This window comes from Protomyctophum parallelum (assembly GCF_964188405.1).
Source record: "Protomyctophum parallelum genome assembly, chromosome: 2".
NCBI classification, from domain to species: domain Eukaryota; kingdom Metazoa; phylum Chordata; class Actinopteri; order Myctophiformes; family Myctophidae; genus Protomyctophum; species Protomyctophum parallelum.
The window spans coordinates 2,996,914-3,009,010 of NC_139699.1; positions in this window are offsets into that span (position 1 = coordinate 2,996,914).

The following is a 12,097-nucleotide window of genomic DNA, read 5'->3' on the forward strand; positions in this document are numbered from 1 at the left end:
ATGTTTTTGTTACATCCTAATAATGTTTTTGTTACATTCTAATAATGTTTTTGTTACATTCTAATAATGTTTTTGTTACATTCTAATAATGTTTTGTTACATTCTAATGATGTTTTTGTTACATTCTAATAATGTTTTTGTTACATTCTAATGATGTTTTTGTTACATTCTAATAATGTTTTTGTTACATTCTAATGATGTTTTTGTTACATTCTAATAATGTTTTTGTTACATTCTAATAATGTTTTTGTTACATTCTAATAATGTTTTTGTTACATTCTAATCATGTTTTTGTTACATTCTAATAATGTTTTTGTTACATTCTAATAATGTTTTTGTTACATTCTAATGACTAGACTGTACGTGCCTGCTGGGAACGATGCAAGTTGGGAAATAATAATACCCGTTGTCAACTTCTCATAGAACCAGTTTTAACTATCTGTCCGTGTCCGACCGACTTGATAGCGGGCACCGCCCTCCCTGTGGGGGTGATAGCGGGCACTGCCCTCCCTGTGGGGGTGATAGCGGGCACTGCCCTCCCTGTGGGGGTGATAGCGGGCACTGCCCCTCCCTGTGGGGGTGATAGCGGGCACTGCCCTCCCTGTGGGGGTGATAGCGGGCACCGCCCTCCCTGTGGGGGTGATAGCGGGCACTGCCCTCCCTGTGGGGGTGATAGCGGGCACTGCCCTCCCTGTGGGGGTGATAGCGGGCACCGCCCTCCCTGTGGGGGTGATAGCGGGCACTGCCCTCCCTGTGGGGGTGATAGCGGGCACTGCCCTCCCTGTGGGGGTGATAGCGGGCACTGCCCTCCCTGTGGGGGTGATAGCGGGCACTGCCCTCCCTGTGGGGGTGATGGCACCGCCCTCCCTGTGGGGGTGCAGAACGCGTGTGTCGAATGTGAAGTTGGTTGGGCAAACGGTTCTCGAGTTACGTGCATTACAACCGTACACGCACGCACGCACGCACGCATACACGCGGGAGGCTGGTCAGTAGGAGACTCATTCATCTTCATCAAATGATTGACTCCGGAACGCGACAAAAACAAAAAAGTCTAAATTAATTCAAGGCTGTACTGTAATTGATAGAAAAACTATAGATGTCATCATCAGGGATGTAGAACCCTGATGTCACAGTAAATGTGACCTGCTGTCGCAATTAAGCCCATATAAGGAGATCCCTGATGTCATCAATCTTAGTATATGGATATAATATGTCAGAACCTGTTCTGACATTCCATATGTTGATCCTTCCCCATCCATCCTTCCTCTTCCATGTCTCCCTAGTGCAGCCCGGCGCCGGCACCCGGCAGCCGGCGAAAACTAGAGTTCTCACAGGCCCGAAGATTAAGGCCCAGCCCTACCTGTGCAGGGCCAGTGAACCCTTTAGATTAAGGCCCAGCCCTACCTGTGCAGGGCCAGTGATTAAGGCCCAGCCCTACCTGTGCAGGGCCAGTGATTAAGGCCCAGCCCTACCTGTGCAGGGCCAGTGAGCCCTTTAGATTAAGGCCCAGCCCTACCTGTGCAGGGCCAGTGAGCCCTTTAGATTAAGGCCCAGCCCTACCTGTGCAGGGCCAGTGAGCCCTTTAGATTAAGGCCCAGCCCTACCTGTGCAGGGCCAGTGAGCCCTTTAGATTAAGGCCCAGCCCTACCTGTGCAGGGCCAGTGAACCCTTTAGATTAAGGCCCAGCCCTACCTGTGCAGGGCCAGTGCACGCGACCTCGCCCTTTAGGGCGAGGTCTCAGGTGTCTTACTGGTATATAATAGAGACGTCACCAAATTACTCCTCCAATCCCCTTGCAGTGGATTCTGGGATGCATTTGAGCCAAACACATGAACAGTACACAGAAAAAGAGTCAAAGAATGCATTCATGCCATCTGCTGAGTTTAGCATTTTATGTTATTTATTTATTAGTTGTGTCTGTATGCCACAGTGCCACATTTCCATTTTATGCAACATTTTATGGACAATAACATTTTATTTATCGTTATCTTTAAAGTTTGATCTGTAGCAATTTCCCTTGATTGCCATGTGCGGGGTCCCTGTAGACTGTATGCTAAATGTATAGACATATTATTGGAGAAGGATTCTGCTCTTGTGGAAATCATCTAGCACCCCATAAACATCTTCCTCATGTTTTCCCTCATACTAACCTTTAATATCCCATTTTAATAACATAAAAAGGCTTTGAGCCTGGTGCCACTGGGCAGCGGCATGCCACTTTTTTGTTTTGTTTGGGGGGGGGGGGGGGGGGGGGGGGTATCCGCAGCACAAGTAAATACGTCTTTTCTAAGATCGCATTAAAGGATTAAAGGTCATGGGTCATTTTGAGCTGCGGTCTTGGATATATCTACACTTTTGAAGGAGTTTACAGCTGGTAAAGTAGAGAAACAACGTAGAAGGACAAAATAACCTCCTGTAGGTTACAGGCTATGGGATTTCAAATTGAAAGACATTTTTACCATTGAGCTAATAGACAAAATCCGTGTCAGATCCTGTAGGTGACACGATGTAAATGTCACAATTGAAAAGCAGGGAGACGAAATACAACCACCCCAATTTATACGTTTTGTAAGGGATAATATTTAACCACCGAGGCGAAGCCTGAGGCGTGACTTTATATGGTCACGCCTCATGACATCACGTATTGCGACAAATCAGAGCACCTGTTTGAGCCAGAAAACCCCAGATCACAGAAAATCTACTGAATGTTAAAAGTTCATGTTTTTTGGGTGCAATTGAGATTAGAAAACCTAAAAAAAACAAGAACAATTCCAAAACCTTTTTTTTAATGTCACAATCCCTTTAAGGCCCGGCCCTAACAGGGCCCTCATCAAACCCTGTACACTCAAGACACTGCCCCCGCTGCCACCCTTAGATCTCTTTATATGGAGCTGACCTGTTCTGACGTTCCACATGTTGATCTGACCTCATCAAACCCTACAGTCAAGACACACTCCATTATGGTCAGTAGAGAATTCATTCCATATATGATGATTTGATCCCCCATGCCAAAGCGCCAGCACTCGCCCAGCAGTCTGCTGTCACCCAGGTGGATGCCAGTGCACGGTACAGTATTACTGGTACAGTATATATACACGTAACACTGGTGAACCATGCATGCACGTGTGTGCATAACTGCAGACACACACACACACACACATACACACACAGTACATCAGTATAGCAGCCTAGCCAGCCTTCAGAGGCCATTCCTCTGTTTCTCTCTCTGCGTGCAAACACATCCATCACGCACGCACGAGCACATGCACGGACACGCACATGCACATGCACATGCACACACACACACACACCACAAATAACCTATCCAAAAGGTTATTCGCCGGTCAACATCTGCGCATATAATAGACTGACTGTATCATTATTCTCCACCGCGCTCTGCACCAGAATGCTGTCTGCTTATTATGTCTGTGTTCTGACGACATGCACACTTGTTATGTCTGTGTTCTGACGACATGCACACTTGTTTCATAAAAATCCACCGTAGACATGTTATGAGCTACTTGCTGTCAATGCATTCCGTGTTGTAGACATGTTATGAGCTACTTGCTGTCAATGCATTCATAGACACACAGACATGTTATGAGCTACTTGCTGTCAATGCATTCATAGACACACAGACATGTTATGAGCTACTTGCTGTCAATGCATTCCGTGCAAGTGATTGTTTTTGTGTCCGTTTGGAAGGGCTCGTTTTCAATAACGCGACGTCCTGCTGCGTCCTGCATGCAGTGGATCACTATGTGAACAACGTCCTGCTGCGTCCTGCATGCAGTGGATCACTATGTGAACAACGTCCTGCTGCGTCCTGCATGCAGTGGATCACTATGTGAACAACGTCCTGCTGCGTCCTGCATGCAGTGGATCACTATGTGAACAACGTCCTGCTGCGTCCTGCATGCAGTGGATCACTATGTGAACAACGTCCTGCTGCGTCCTGCATGCAGTGGATCACTATGTGAACAACGTCCTGCTGCGTCCTGCATGCAGTGGATCACTATGTGAACAACGTCCTGCTGCATCCTGCATGCAGTGGATCACTATGTGAACAACGTCCTGCTGCGTCCTGCATGCAGTGGATCACTATGTGAACAACGTCCTGCTGCGTCCTGCATGCAGTGGATCACTATGTGAACAACGTCCTGCTGCGTCCTGCATGCAGTGGATCACTATGTGAACAACGTCCTGCTGCGTCCTGCATGCAGTGGATCACTATGTGAACAACGTCCTGCTGCGTCCTGCATGCAGTGGATCACTATGTGAACAACGTCCTGCTGCATCCTGCATGCAGTGGATCACTATGTGAACAACGTCCTGCTGCGTCCTGCATGCAGTGGATCACTATGTGAACAACGTCCTGCTGCGTCCTGCATGCAGTGGATCACTATGTGAACAACGTCCTGCTGCGTCCTGCATGCAGTGGATCACTATGTGAACAACGTCCTGCTGCATCCTGCATGCAGTGGATCACTATGTGAACAACGTCCTGCTGCGTCCTGCATGCAGTGGATCACTATGTGAACAACGTCCTGCTGCGTCCTGCATGCAGTGGATCACTATGTGAACAACGTCCTGCTGCGTCCTGCATGCAGTGGATCACTATGTGAACAACGTCCTGCTGCGTCCTGCATGCAGTGGATCACTGTGAACAACGTCCTGCTGCATCCTGCATGCAGTGGATCACTATGTGAACAACGTCCTGCTGCGTCCTGCATGCAGTGGATCACTATGTGAACAACGTCCTGCTGCGTCCTGCATGCAGTGGATCACTATGTGAACAACGTCCTGCTGCGTCCTGCATGCAGTGGATCACTATGTGAACAACGTCCTGCTGCGTCCTGCATGCAGTGGATCACTATGTGAACAACGTCCTGCTGCGTCCTGCATGCAGTGGATCACTATGTGAACAACGCCCTGCTGCGTCCTGCATGCAGTGGATCACTATGTGAACAACGCCCTGCTGCGTCCTGCATGCAGTGGATCACTATGTGAACAACGTCCTGCTGCATCATGCATGCAGTGGATCACTATGTGAACAACGTCCTGCTGCATCCTGCATGCAGTGGATCACTATGTGAACAACGTCCTGCTGCGTCCTGCATGCAGTGGATCACTATGTGAACAACGTCCTGCTGCATCCTGCATGCAGTGGATCACTATGTGAACAACGCCCTGCTGCGTCCTGCATGCAGTGGATCACTATGTGAACAACGCCCTGCTGCGTCCTGCATGCAGTGGATCACTATGTGAACAACGTCCTGCTGCGTCCTGCATGCAGTGGATCACTATGTGAACAACGTCCTGCTGCGTCCTGCATGCAGTGGATCACTATGTGAACAACGTCCTGCTGCGTCCTGCATGCAGTGGATCACTATGTGAACAACGTCCTGCTGCATCCTGCATGCAGTGGATCACTATGTGAACAACGCCCTGCTGCGTCCTGCATGCAGTGGATCACTATGTGAACAACGCCCTGCTGCGTCCTGCATGCAGTGGATCACTATGTGAACAACGTCCTGCTGCGTCCTGCATGCAGTGGATCACTATGTGAACAACGTCCTGCTGCGTCCTGCATGCAGTGGATCACTATGTGAACAACGTCCTGCTGCATCCTGCATGCAGTGGATCACTATGTGAACAACGTCCTGCTGCATCCTGCATGCAGTGGATCACTATGTGAACAACGTCCTGCTGCGTCCTGCATGCAGTGGATCACTATGTGAACAATGTCCTGCTGCGTCCTGCATGCAGTGGATCACTATGTGAACAACGTCCTGCTGCGTCCTGCATGCAGTGGATCACTATGTGAACAACGTCCTGCTGCGTCCTGCATGCAGTGGATCACTATGTGAACAACGTCCTGCTGCGTCCTGCATGCAGTGGATCACTATGTGAACAACGTCCTGCTGCATCCTGCATGCAGTGGATCACTATGTGAACAACGTCCTGCTGCATCCTGCATGCAGTGGATCACTATGTGAACAACGTCCTGCTGCGTCCTGCATGCAGTGGATCACTATGTGAACAACGTCCTGCTGCATCCTGCATGCAGTGGATCACTATGTGAACAACGCCCTGCTGCGTCCTGCATGCAGTGGATCACTATGTGAACAACGTCCTGCTGCGTCCTGCATGCAGTGGATCACTATGTGAACAACGTCCTGCTGCATCCTGCATGCAGTGGATCACTATGTGAACAACGTCCTGCTGCATCCTGCATGCAGTGGATCACTATGTGAACAACGTCCTGCTGCATCCTGCATGCAGTGGATCACTATGTGAACAACGCCCTGCTGCGTCCTGCATGCAGTGGATCACTATGTGAACAACGCCCTGCTGCGTCCTGCATGCAGTGGATCACTATGTGAACAACGTCCTGCTGCATCCTGCATGCAGTGGATCACTATGTGAACAACGTCCTGCTGCGTCCTGCATGCAGTGGATCACTATGTGAACAACGCCCTGCTGCATCCTGCATGCAGTGGATCACTATGTGAACAACGCCCTGCTGCGTCCTGCATGCAGTGGATCACTATGTGAACAACGCCCTGCTGCGTCCTGCATGCAGTGGATCACTATGTGAACAACGTCCTGCTGCGTCCTGCATGCAGTGGATCACTATGTGAACAACGTCCTGCTGCATCCTGCATGCAGTGGATCACTATGTGAACAACGTCCTGCTGCGTCCTGCATGCAGTGGATCACTATGTGAACAACGTCCTGCTGCGTCCTGCATGCAGTGGATCACTATGTGAACAACGTCCTGCTGCGTCCTGCATGCAGTGGATCACTAGGTGAACAACGCCCTGCTGCGTCCTGCATGCAGTGGATCACTATGTGAACAACGCCCTGCTGCGTCCTGCATGCAGTGGATCACTATGTGAACAACGTCCTGCTGCGTCCTGCATGCAGTGGATCACTATGTGAACAACGTCCTGCTGCATCCTGCATGCAGTGGATCACTATGTGAACAACGTCCTGCTGCATCCTGCATGCAGTGGATCACTATGTGAACAACGTCCTGCTGCATCCTGCATGCAGTGGATCACTATGTGAACAACGTCCTGCTGCGTCCTGCATGCAGTGGATCACTATGTGAACAACGTCCTGCTGCATCCTGCATGCAGTGGATCACTATGTGAACAACGCCCTGCTGCGTCCTGCATGCAGTGGATCACTATGTGAACAACGTCCTGCTGCATCCTGCATGCAGTGGATCACTATGTGAACAACGTCCTGCTGCGTCCTGCATGCAGTGGATCACTATGTGAACAACGTCCTGCTGCATCCTGCATGCAGTGGATCACTATGTGAACAACGCCCTGCTGCATCCTGCATGCAGTGGATCACTATGTGAACAACGTCCTGCTGCGTCCTGCATGCAGTGGATCACTATGTGAACAACGTCCTGCTGCGTCCTGCATGCAGTGGATCACTATGTGAACAACGTCCTGCTGCGTCCTGCATGCAGTGGATCACTATGTGAACAACGTCCTGCTGCGTCCTGCATGCAGTGGATCACTATGTGAACAACGTCCTGCTGCGTCCTGCATGCAGTGGATCACTATGTGAACAACGTCCTGCTGCATCCTGCATGCAGTGGATCACTATGTGAACAACGTCCTGCTGCGTCCTGCATGCAGTGGATCACTATGTGAACAACGTCCTGCTGCATCCTGCATGCAGTGGATCACTATGTGAACAACGCCCTGCTGCGTCCTGCATGCAGTGGATCACTATGTGATTTACAACGAGCGCTTCCAAACTCTAATGCTCCATGCTGTTCAATCAAATCAAATCAAACTTTATTTGTATAGCACATTTGTATAGCACGTTTACAACAGCCAAGGCTGACCAAAGCGCTGAACAGGGTAAAACAAAACAACAGAGCATAGCAATATAAAGCAATGGCAAAGAGACAATAAAATATAAAACAAAGAGCATACAATAGCACAGAGCAGGAAATCAATGTTTTGCCACTCAGTGTAGAAGAGGTGGAAAAGTGATGCATGTGCATTGCGCATACTACAATACAATTGTGTCTGTGTGTTGGGGAAGGTATTTAAAAACCGGAGGGTTTTAAAGAGCCCGCCTGAAGCCTGCTTAGGGAGAGTCTATCGATAACCTGCATTCACAGTGTCTATCTCCTAGGGGTTTTTATATTTTCTTTTGTTTTTGAAGAATATGTTGTCCTTTTGGATGTTGCCCCTAGAAGCAAGCACATGTTAGATGACTGAATAACCACTAAGAAAAAGACTATGTTTGAATCGCATGTTTACTCAATTGTACCAAACAAAGAGAAGACAGTCATCACACTATAGGCGCGTACACAAATGCACGTGCACGCACACGCACACACACACACACACACACACACACACACACACACACACACACACACACACACACACACACACACTCTCTCTCTCTACTTTCTACAGCCCTCTGAGGACATCTTTCAGGATTCTGGCAATTAGATTTAATTTTTTATAGGCTACTAATATTTGCGTGCTGCGGTGTCGCCCATCGGAAATAGCCGTGTTGTGCACGGAAACAGCCAATCTACAAGCTCACAAAGTGTGTGAGCGCAAGGCATTGTGAGCTTGTAGATTGGCTGTTTCCGTGCGCAACACGGCACGCAAACTATAAGTCAGGCATGACAGAGAATGCACAGTAAAGGATGGGAGTAGTTGAAGCTGCAGGCTTTCCGACAAATTAAAACACTAACAGAGCCTCCCAGTGACCAATAGAAATGATTTTGTCTCTGCAAAACAGGCAGAGATGTACAGTATGTATGTACGCGTACGTCCTCTCTCAGTGTGAACTAGGAACATACAGTAGACACGGGGAAGGCAGACGGCATGAAATATTCATAGAGGACCACTTCTGTGCGAACTACATTAGTCGTTTCTTTAACAACTATTTACAACGCTGAAACCTTTTTCATTTCGTCTGTCAGATGGAAACCTTATATCTCCAAAATTGTTACTTTTCAGGATTCAAATAAAAATATCAAAAGTAGCAGATCTTGCAAGCTCAAATTCGAGATTTCCTTGCTACTTTTGTGTGACCCAGTATGATCAAGTTGGGCGCTAATTTACAAAACAAACACACACAAAGCGACATCTGGACCAGTAATAGTAGTTCATGCAAAAACGCAGCTCTTAATTACGTGTGTGTGTGTGTGTGTGTGTGTGTGTGTGTGTGTGTGTGTGTGTGTGTGTGTGTGTGTGTGGGTGTGTGTGTGTGTGTGTGTGTGTGTGTGTGAAGAAATACAGATACACTGTCATAGCAAATTATGTGACATAATGATGGTACTGTATAGACTATTATGTATGAAAAACAAGGCATATTTTACTATGACTCAATGAGGTGATGGAACACTCATATACCGGTATTAATAATATATAATGTTGATTACAGACATCTAGTAGAAAATACACCCTGAATCATCCATTTATTTATCCATGTGTAACCAAGTGTAACCAAATAAACCCGTAAGGGTGCATGTAGTAACATTAAAATGAACACAGGATTTCTACTATAAACCCGTAAGGGTGCATGTAGTAACATTAAAATGAACACAGGATTTCTACTATAAACCCGTAAGGGTGCATTATGTAGTAACATTAAAATGAACACAGGATTTCTACTATTATTTGCAAATCTTAGGGCAAATCCCTCTGTGGGTTTTTAAAGTTTATAGCCTAGTGTTATGGTTTATTATAACTTCTACATACAAAAGCCTGTTGGTTTTTCTCAAAGTTACTTTTTATACATTTTTGACATGTGTTGACATTAATCCATTTTGGGGCGGGAAGTGGAACCCGTTTTGGTGTTAGCACTATGTTATGCTTTAGCTATTGAAAAATAGCAGATCTACAAGCTCATAGCGCGCCACCGAGTGGCGCGCTACGAGCTTGTAGGTCTGCTATTTTTTTTTAATCGAAGGATGACTGACATAGAAACATAGTTTTTTCAGAAAACTGTCATTTTCAAACAGACATTTTTAGAATCTGATCTCAGGTCAGAATGGGTTAATAGAACACATACCGTGCAGCAGCCTGTTGTGACTGACTGACTGACTGACTGACTGACTGACTGACTGACTGACTGACTGACTGACTGACTGACTGACTGACTGACTGACTGACTGACTGCTAAAGCATATTTCAGTGGCCATCAAAAATGTTATGAGATGAAAAACACTCAAACAACTGACCCGCACTTGCTGTACCTCAACCTCCTGCTCTCCTGCTGTACCTCAACCTCCTGCTCTCCTGTACCTCAACCTCCTGCTCTCCTGTACCTCAACCTCCTGCTCTCCTGTACCTCAACCTCCTGCTCTCCTGTACCTCAACCTCCTGCTCTCCTGTACCTCAACCTCCTGCTCTCCTCCTGTACCTCAACCTCCTGCTCTCCTGCTGTACCTCAACCTCCTGCTCTCCTGTACCTCAACCTCCTGCTCTCCTGTACCTCAACCTCCTGCTCTCCTGTACCTCAACCTCCTGCTCTCCTCCTGTACCTCAACCTCCTGCTCTCCTGCTGTACCTCAACCTCCTGCTCTCCTGTACCTCAACCTCCTGCTCTCCTGTACCTCAACCTCCTGCTCTCCTGCTGTACCTCAACCTCCTGCTCTCCTGCTGTACCTCAACCTCCTGCTCTCCTGTACCTCAACCTCCTGCTCTCCTGTACCTCAACCTCCTGCTCTCCTGTACCTCAACCTCCTGCTCTCCTGTACCTCAACCTCCTGCTCTCCTGCTGTACCTCAACCTCCTGCTCTCCTGCTGTACCTCAACCTCCTGCTCTCCTGTACCTCAACCTCCTGCTCTCCTGCTGTACCTCAACCTCCTGCTCTCCTGCTGTACCTCAACCTCCTGCTCTCCTGTACCTCAACCTCCTGCTCTCCTGCTGTACCTCAACCTCCTGCTGTACCTCAACCTCCTGCTCTCCTGCTGTACCTCAACCTCCTGCTCTCCTGCTGTACCTCAACCTCCTGCTCTCCTGTACCTCAACCTCCTGCTCTCCTGTACCTCAACCTCCTGCTCTCCTGTACCTCAACCTCCTGCTCTCCTGCTGTACCTCAACCTCCTGCTCTCCTGTACCTCAACCTCCTGCTCTCCTGTACCTCAACCTCCTGCTCTCCTGCTGTACCTCAACCTCCTGCTCTCCTGCTGTACCTCAACCTCCTGCTCTCCTGTACCTCAACCTCCTGCTCTCCTGTACCTCAACCTCCTGCTCTCCTGCTGTACCTCAACCTCCTGCTCTCCTGCTGTACCTCAACCTCCTGCTCTCCTGCTGTACCTCAACCTCCTGCTCTCCTGTACCTCAACCTCCTGCTCTCCTGTACCTCAACCTCCTGCTCTCCTGTACCTCAACCTCCTGCTCTCCTGTACCTCAACCTCCTGCTCTCCTGCTGTACCTCAACCTCCTGCTCTCCTGCTGTACCTCAACCTCCTGCTCTCCTGTACCTCAACCTCCTGCTCTCCTGCTGTACCTCAACCTCCTGCTCTCCTGTACCTCAACCTCCTGCTCTCCTGTACCTCAACCTCCTGCTGTACCTCAACCTCCTGCTGTACCTCAACCTCCTGCTCTCCTGTACCTCAACCTCCTGCTCTCCTGCTGTACCTCAACCTCCTGCTCTCCTGCTGTACCTCAACCTCCTGCTCTCCTGTACCTCAACCTCCTGCTCTCCTGCTGTACCTCAACCTCCTGCTCTCCTGTACCTCAACCTCCTGCTCTCCTGTACCTCAACCTCCTGCTGTACCTCAACCTCCTGCTCTCCTGCTGTACCTCAACCTCCTGCTCTCCTGTACCTCAACCTCCTCCTGTACCTCAACCTCCTGCTCTCCTGCTGTACCTCAACCTCCTGCTCTCCTGTACCTCAACCTCCTGCTCTCCTGTACCTCAACCTCCTGCTCTCCTGCTGTACCTCAACCTCCTGCTCTCCTGTACCTCAACCTCCTGCTCTCCTGCTGTACCTCAACCTCCTGCTCTCCTGTACCTCAACCTCCTGCTGTACCTCAACCTCCTGCTCTCCTGCTGTACCTCAACCTCCTGCTCTCCTGTACCTCAACCT